The sequence below is a fragment of the Alligator sinensis genome, unplaced genomic scaffold (genome assembly GCF_000455745.1).
Source record: "Alligator sinensis unplaced genomic scaffold, ASM45574v1 scaffold58_2, whole genome shotgun sequence".
Lineage (NCBI taxonomy): Eukaryota > Metazoa > Chordata > Crocodylia > Alligatoridae > Alligator > Alligator sinensis.
Window position 1 is genome coordinate 145,780 of NW_005842405.1, and position 7,754 is coordinate 153,533.

A 7,754-nucleotide genomic window follows, 5' to 3' on the forward strand; every position below is an offset into this window, starting at 1 on the left:
AATGGCAGACAAGGTTCAGTGTATGCCACTTTGCAAAAAAATGTTTAAGTACATTTGGATCTGTAGCACTGTAAGCATTCTTTTGCTAGTGTATACCAACGCCTTCCTGAAAAAGTAGTCAGAACTATGTGTAGGTATCAGGAATGTACCCTTAATTTTAGAAGAAATATTACACTTGTAAAACATTACAATGCTGGTTTACTGACTACACTACATGGTTAATTTAGCAGCCTAAAACAGGAAACAGTTATTTGAAAGTATCACATTATTTTAACAGCTCATGCTGCAAGTTAAAATTTAAAAAGCCCCTATTTATTCTGCCTTAAAACAATGATAAACTAAATTAATAGAGCGTCCTTATTGTTTGTGATAGAATATATACACATCCTTTGTCTTTGGTGTGTTAGTAAAAGGAAGTAAAATGGATCTTAGATAAGCAATAATTTTCTTTTGTTATATAGCTAGCAAATATTTATTTAAATGCTAGACAGTTCCTTGCATGCAAGTTGCGTGCTTGTGCAAAAATGCTTTGTCATTGAAAATCTTTATATAATGTTGTCATTTTAAGACATTGTGGCTGTCTAGTAGAAAGTTACACATGATTTCATTAAAATTGTGCCTTAGAAAATGCAAAGCTGTTGCACAGTCAGTGGTGACTTATGGATGCAATAAATCCAAAAAGATGAAGTCGTTCCCAAGCCCAAAGCTCACATGACTTCACATTAGGGTTATTTAAAAAAAAAAAATCAAAAATAAAAAAATTTTGGAAATACACAATTAAGTCCAGCATTTTGATTAGCCATTTGCATGATTTACTGTCAAATGTTTTGATAACCTGTATGTTTACACTTGGCATGTCATAATATTTTACTGCAAATAATTCAAACTAAGAGTATTCAACTGACAGGTTTTTATAAAGTACTTTGTACATCTATTTGACTCCATCTATCACATTAAGGATATATGAATATATTTAATTGTTAAAATGTGACCTGCATTTCTGCATGCTTGTGTGCGTGTGTATTTAATATCAGTCATTTACACTAATGCACACTTGTGATTTAAATGTAGATACGTAAAGCAATCACAAGAGTGCAAAAGTTTTGGTTGTCATAGAGATCTCATCTGCTTCTGATGAAGTCAGTGGTTTAAACTCTCAGTGATATTAGCAGGAGCATGACTAGAGCCAAAAAAAGCATGTGCAAGTGGAATTTTTATGTGCAGTTTCAGATGCACAAGTGGATCTCTGAGGCCCATTGAAAGTTTGGCCCAGTCTGTCTTTCAGTAGTTTCATATATGCATATTTTAGTGAACCTAATTGTAGGTGAAGCAAATCAAATCAGCATTCTCAGACTACAACACATTTTTCCATGCTGAACAACTAGTCACCAGCGCAGATTGATCCTCAGCATTTTCTAAATTCTAATTGCCAATTGTTTATTTCTATTTCATCTGGAGTCTATTATGTGACAGGTTCAGTCAGGCTAAAGCTTAGCTTTTTTCCAGTTCAAACATAATAAGTATATTATATTTCTTGTCATTATCTTTGCAGTTGCAGGAAAAAAATGCTTTATTCCATTGAGCTATAATGTAAATGTGTTTGTTTAAAAAAAGTGATTTATTGTTGCTAAGCAAGTACAATGTATGTAATGTTTTAGATGTTCCAAAAGCATATTTACTTTCTTGTTGCTTCAGAGAACATGGCTAACTGATGTAACCATTTTGTATCTTTCGCTACGAAACTTTCTGATGTTTTTCTTTACTCTTGCTAGGTAGTGTTGTAATGCAGAACATACCATAGTAATGATAAATGACATAAAGGTTGGTAATCCAAAAAGGGGTCCATCTTCTATCCGAGTCCATTCAAGGGCAAGAATTACTGTTCTACTTGGGCTAATGTTGAATACCAATTACACTAATCTTCAGTTACAATATTTATTCTAAAATGCCTCTGGAAATTAGGAAAACTTGTCTAAAATGCAACAGCTTTTATAGTAAATGTATGTTTATAAATAAAACCTTGAATAAATTTGGATCTGTGTTGATTTTGCTTGTTATAATTAACTTCTATTATTCTTTGCCCTATCTGCTGAATTGTATAGCAAGTTCAGTATATCTTGCTAGCAAAAGTTCCTGCCATGGGGGCGGGATGCACTGAGCTAAACCATTTAACAAAAGTACTGAGCATCTGAGATGACTGTCTGTGGGCAGCCTACTGAAATCTGGTTATTACCAGATAGATAATTAAACATTGTAAAGAGCATGCTGAATATCTGGCTACAAATGGGCAGAACATTCCCAATACCAAGCCCACTGAAGATTTTCTTCATCATGTTTTGGATCAGGTCCTGACTCAAGAAAGCACTGAAATTCCTGCCTAACTTTAAGCACATGGGTAATCCCATCCTTTCAGGATATCCTTTAAAGTTACACATATGTTCTGGGGTCCTAAAGATCAAGAGGCAAGTTTCTGCTTTGTTTTGTTTATTTTTTTGGTGATATATTTTATTAGTCCAATGCAAGGTACCACAAAAACAACCTTGTTTCCTATACGTTTCCTGGACCATCACGGCTCTAACAACACTTCAGTCCTAAAGAACATCTAGCTACAACTTTAACTGGCAAAAGACGGATACATTTTAAAGCAGTGATATATTATGATATTCAGTTGCTGACATCCCTTCTTATGAGCCAGCATAGAACAAATGTTTCTGCAGAGTATTATGGGACACTGTACTTTGGATGACTACTGACCAATTAAGAAATATGGTAGGTTTTTTAATGAAGTTTATTATGTTAGGGACCACATCACATTCAGTCTTCACTGTAATTACAGTGGTATTACATTGTATTTCATTGAGGCTGAAAGGCTGTATGATCAATGCAGGTTTGCTCTGTAAGCAGGTGTTTTGGAGTACAGAGAAAGGAGATGCAGAGCAACTGCAATTGCAGCTCCTGCACACTGGAGGCCGCTGTGCTGCTGAAATTGAAAGCAGCTGCATAAACCTACTGCCCCTCCTCAAATGCTCTAAGCACCAAAACCCGATTGCAGAGAGGAAGAGAGACAGAGGTTATCACAGCGTCTGGCCAACAGTACTTCCATTTACCTACTAGAGGGCTCTGTTGGTATTTTTTCCCACTGTAGGTATTCAGTAGTTCTGGGTCTTTTTCCTCATAAGAATTTTGGGGGTTTTCAAACTTTCACAGGATTATGTAGAGTGGTACATAAAACTAGTCATTTTAGCCTGCAGTCAGGCAGAAGGCAGGACAGGGTGGCACCTTAGGCCATTTCTAAACCACGTTAACTGATTCGCATCACACAGTTCAAATCAAATTTCAATGCAAATTAAGGGTTAATAGATGATTGGGAGGGTTTGTCCCCTTCTTCACAGACCAGTAGCCCCTGTGCTTGGGCAGAGCTGGGGGCTTAGTCAGGAGTGGACACTGATACCTAGTCATAGGTGAGGTGTTGTTTAGACATTTGACTTTGTAAAGGTGTTACTTTGTGCCTTATAGCCTCTTTTGTGTTGAAAATGCTTATGTGCATTCCTAAGGAATGCTTATCTGAGTTCCTATGGACTGTTTTTCCTAAAAGCAACATCATATATACATGTTCATTAATATAGTTTCAATTGCCTAATTTGGACTGCCATAGTCTGCATTAACTTTAATCCTCATTCACAAGCTTTAGTTCAAGCACCCTTAACACCATTTTTAAGTGCAGGGACGCTGATGCATGAGACGTGGCGGCGTTTTAATTAAAGCACCAACCCTTCCATCCCGTCCACCCCCAGAGCACATGTAAAAGTGCCTTAGAGACCAACTCATTCCCTAAAGTGCCCCCCTACCCTGCCTTCTGTCTTGCATCATTACGGTGATATTTTTGCTTCATTCCTACACAGTCCAGCCTCCTGGAGGGGCTTCTTTGTGCTGTGTGAGCATCCGAAGATGCAGGCATGACCCATGCCAGCAACATGGTCTGCTCCAGGCATCACTGTGGAAGAGTCTGGACCATAAACACCACCCACACTAAGGGAAACAGCACATGGGGGGAAAAAAATCTTATTATGGTTGAATGACTATTCCCTTGTAAAACAAGGTGTTTTCTTTGTGTTTGGTTACTGTGCATCTGGGTTTTCCCAGATATGTCCTCTTTTTTTGGACCCCCCTGTGCTGCATCCGGGCGGGTTTTTTAAATAAGAGCAAATGTCTGGGTTTTCTGCTCTCCTGGGCTAGCTCCTTTGGGCTGGGAGCAGTGGGCAAGGTGATTGGCTGTCGGGGGTCATGTGCTACCTGCGCTTCAGCAAACCAGGGAGGGAGAGAAAGAGAGCATGCAATGCAGGAACTGCTTGGGCAGCAGAGTTGTGGGGGGGCAGGGGTCTGCAGTTCAGGAGTGAGGGGCACCAGTAGGGCTGGGGGGGCAGAGGCTGTGGGTCCAGAGTGCGGACACTGGCAGCACTGGGGGGGCAGGGGCTGCGGGCTGGGAGTGAGGGACACTAGCAGGGCTAGGAGGCAAGGAAGGGGGCTGCAAGTCGGGAGTGAGGGGCACTGGTAGGGCTGGGGGCACAGGGGGCTGCGGGTCTGGAGGGGCACCAGCAGGGGCTGCAGGCAGGGAGTGAGGGGTGCTGCCATGGCTGGGAGGGGGTCCGGAGGCTGTGGGTCGAGAGTGAGGGGCACTAGCAGGGTACTGCTGTTTGGGAGTGAGGGGCACTGGCAGGGCTGGGGTCAGTGGGTCTGGAGTGAGGTGCAGCAGCAGGGGTGAGGGGGGCCGTGGCTTGCCAGTGAGGGGCAAGAGAATGGGTAGGGGAGGGCACCAGCATGTCACTGCCCCCCCCAACCAGTGACAGGTGTCTGCTTTTTTGGACCTGAAAATATGGTGACCATAGTGTTTCTAAATGTGAATGTGGTACTCCTGTGTATCTTTGTGGGTGCCTTAATGCAAATTCAAGAAACCCAGGATGGGAAACATGCCTGCCAGGGGGAAATAAGAGACTGGGCTACAGGTGGAGTGAGCAGGTGCTGGGAAGGTGTAAAAGTAGAAGCAGGAACTAATAGGAAAGGAGAGGGGTTGAAAAATGGGACAGGATTAGACTCAGGCAGTCAGCGTGGAAGGGGATAAAAAAGAGGGACACTTTCTAATTCTTCCAGCCATCACTAACAGGCTTGTAGCATTTTTCTCAAGGTCTTTCCCACCCCTGAGTAAACTACTTCCACCTTTAATTTGGAAACCTTCCTGCTCTCCCCATTCTTTCCTTTCTTAACCTCAGAGGTGAGCAGAATATAAGCCTCTGCTTCCCTTTCCCATTCTCCACACCCCTGATCTCGCAGGTAAGGGGAGCCCTATGAGGTAAAGTGGCTTGGTATCACTGAGAAATGTCACATATGGAACCACACAGAGCCTGCCTGTTCTGGACCCAGAGCAGAAGATCGACCATGCAAGATCAACAGAAGAGAAAGGTCATGCAAGATCGATGGAAGACCACGTGAAAGAGGTGGTTGAGAGCAGGGCCATGTGGGATTAGGCAAATAAGCATTAGCCCAATGGTTTGTGTGGCTGGAACACTGCTGAGGGAGATACAGGCAGCACTGCAGCAGCAGAGGAGTGAGTAATTGTCCACAACTCCTACTGATTTCCCATGTCTCTTGGTAAAGTAGGAAGTTAGACAAATTCTTTGACTGCCCAAGAAACTTCTAGGAGGGGACCTCACTGGAGTCCTCTCTCAGAAGCATACCCAAGATAGCCAGGTAGCTTGGGAGTGTGGAGAACTTACTTATGTTTTCTGTTTGAGAGACTAGCCTGCACACAGTCAAAGAAGGGGAACTCTGCTATTTGTAATACCTAATCAGATGACCATTGCTTGGCCAGCAAAAACTAAAAGGTGCCAAGAAACATATCCCTTCTCAAGCCAAACAGAATGCACATATGACTCTAAATACCTCCTTAGAGGATGTAATCGCATCTGAATTTCCTGATAAAGGGAAATGACTAAACTGGAAGCCACTCAAATTTTACAAGCAACAGGAGTCCAAAGATTTTCTAGTATCTGTTCCAAAGATAGAAATTACGGAGTTTTCCTTGGTCACCATGGTTATCCTTACAGATGGGGATATTTTCCTAAAATATAACACAGGTTTAAAAAGGAACAGTTTTTTAAGGGTCCTTGAGGCCTCACCTGAGACTCTGCAGGCACCACATGATCACTAAAGCTTGTAGATTCTTCAAGCAATTAAAATTTCCATTTTTTAATATCTCATAAGTCCTCCCCTTTGTTACTAACTCATTTGTAGATATAAGGTGCTTCATAGTGCAGTACAGAGTTTTAATTTTCTTCCCAGATGCTATATCAATGGTTCACAGATAATTTTTTTAAGCTTGTCATATGCTACATAGAAAAGACAGAGTCCAAAATACTTGGAAGCAGTGGAACACTAGGAAAATCAGTCATAGGCAACGGGCAACTCCAAATGCTTCCTTTCAACTCCCACAAAATGCCCCAAAAGAAGCTGAAAGCTACATTTTTTGTTTAAAATAGTCCCTTTGACTGCAGTCCTGGCTTACACAAAAATAGGAAGGGATTCCAGTTATTGAAGAAACAACTATGGGAACAGTAGGAACAGAGGAAAGCCCACCTAGATTTTAGAAAACTACTTGACTACCTCGCATCTTCAGGATGACAATTGCAGGATAGGGCTGCCTAGAGTTCTGCTGAGTAGGCCAAATCACTTTCCTTTCCAAGTGGCCAATTTTCACATCAGATAGTAATTGGCAGTTATTCTTTAAGACATGATGTGGTTCCTCCAGTCATACACTGGCTTTTTTCTGGTTTTCAGAATTCACTGTATCCACCATGGTCCTGCTGCACAAACTCCCCTGCTGGCAGCTGTGACTGCGCTCCAAGGGGAGAGAAGCAAGTTCTGTGCTCCTGCCACACATACCCCACTCCCAATGGCTCTATGCTTCATCTTCCTTTATATTTATGGAGCTGCAGCATCTTCACAGCACAGCCTTCTACCACCACTTCCCACATCCCAGAACAGGAACCTGTGGCACTGTGGAGGTAAGACATAGCTCCCATCAGGCTGCCTGGCCAGGGGAGAGCTGGTGGGGCTCATGGGGAAATGTGGTCAGGTGGTGTAGGACAATTTCAATTAATTGTGAGTGTGTGTAACTAAACTTTTCCATGGCTTTTGCACAGCTTCAGGTGAAAGGCACACCCTTCAGGTGAAAGTGTCCAATTCCTGGCATTGGGGGCTGGGAACAGTTCTGTAGGAGTCCATGGGGCCATCCAGGTTAGCTGGGCTTGAGGGCTTCCCACAGCTCCCTTCCCCTCCCTTCTCCCACCCCTTTTAGAACAGGGCTGGAAGCCAGACATCCTGTCTCCCAGCTGTGCCCCTGCTCACCAGCTCTCTAGCAGCAAGTCAGAGCTGTGCAGGTCAGAGAGCATATTAACCCTTAATGTGAGACTGCTCAGAGCATGTTCTAACTTTAATACCACATAACATTCAGTAACAGCCAAACCAGTTTCATGGCAATAGCATATACCCACTTCCTCATCAATACCTCTATATTGCCAGAAATTAAATCAGCAACACAATGACAACTAATGAGCCCTGTATGTGCATGGATTTATTGGTGCTCAAACAATATGCAAAGCAGGTGAGTGACAGATACTGCAAAGATAAAAGAGGTTTGTAGAGGGACCTAGGCCGAATGGTTATGATGGGATGGGGCCCATGTGCCACATGTTCAGCAG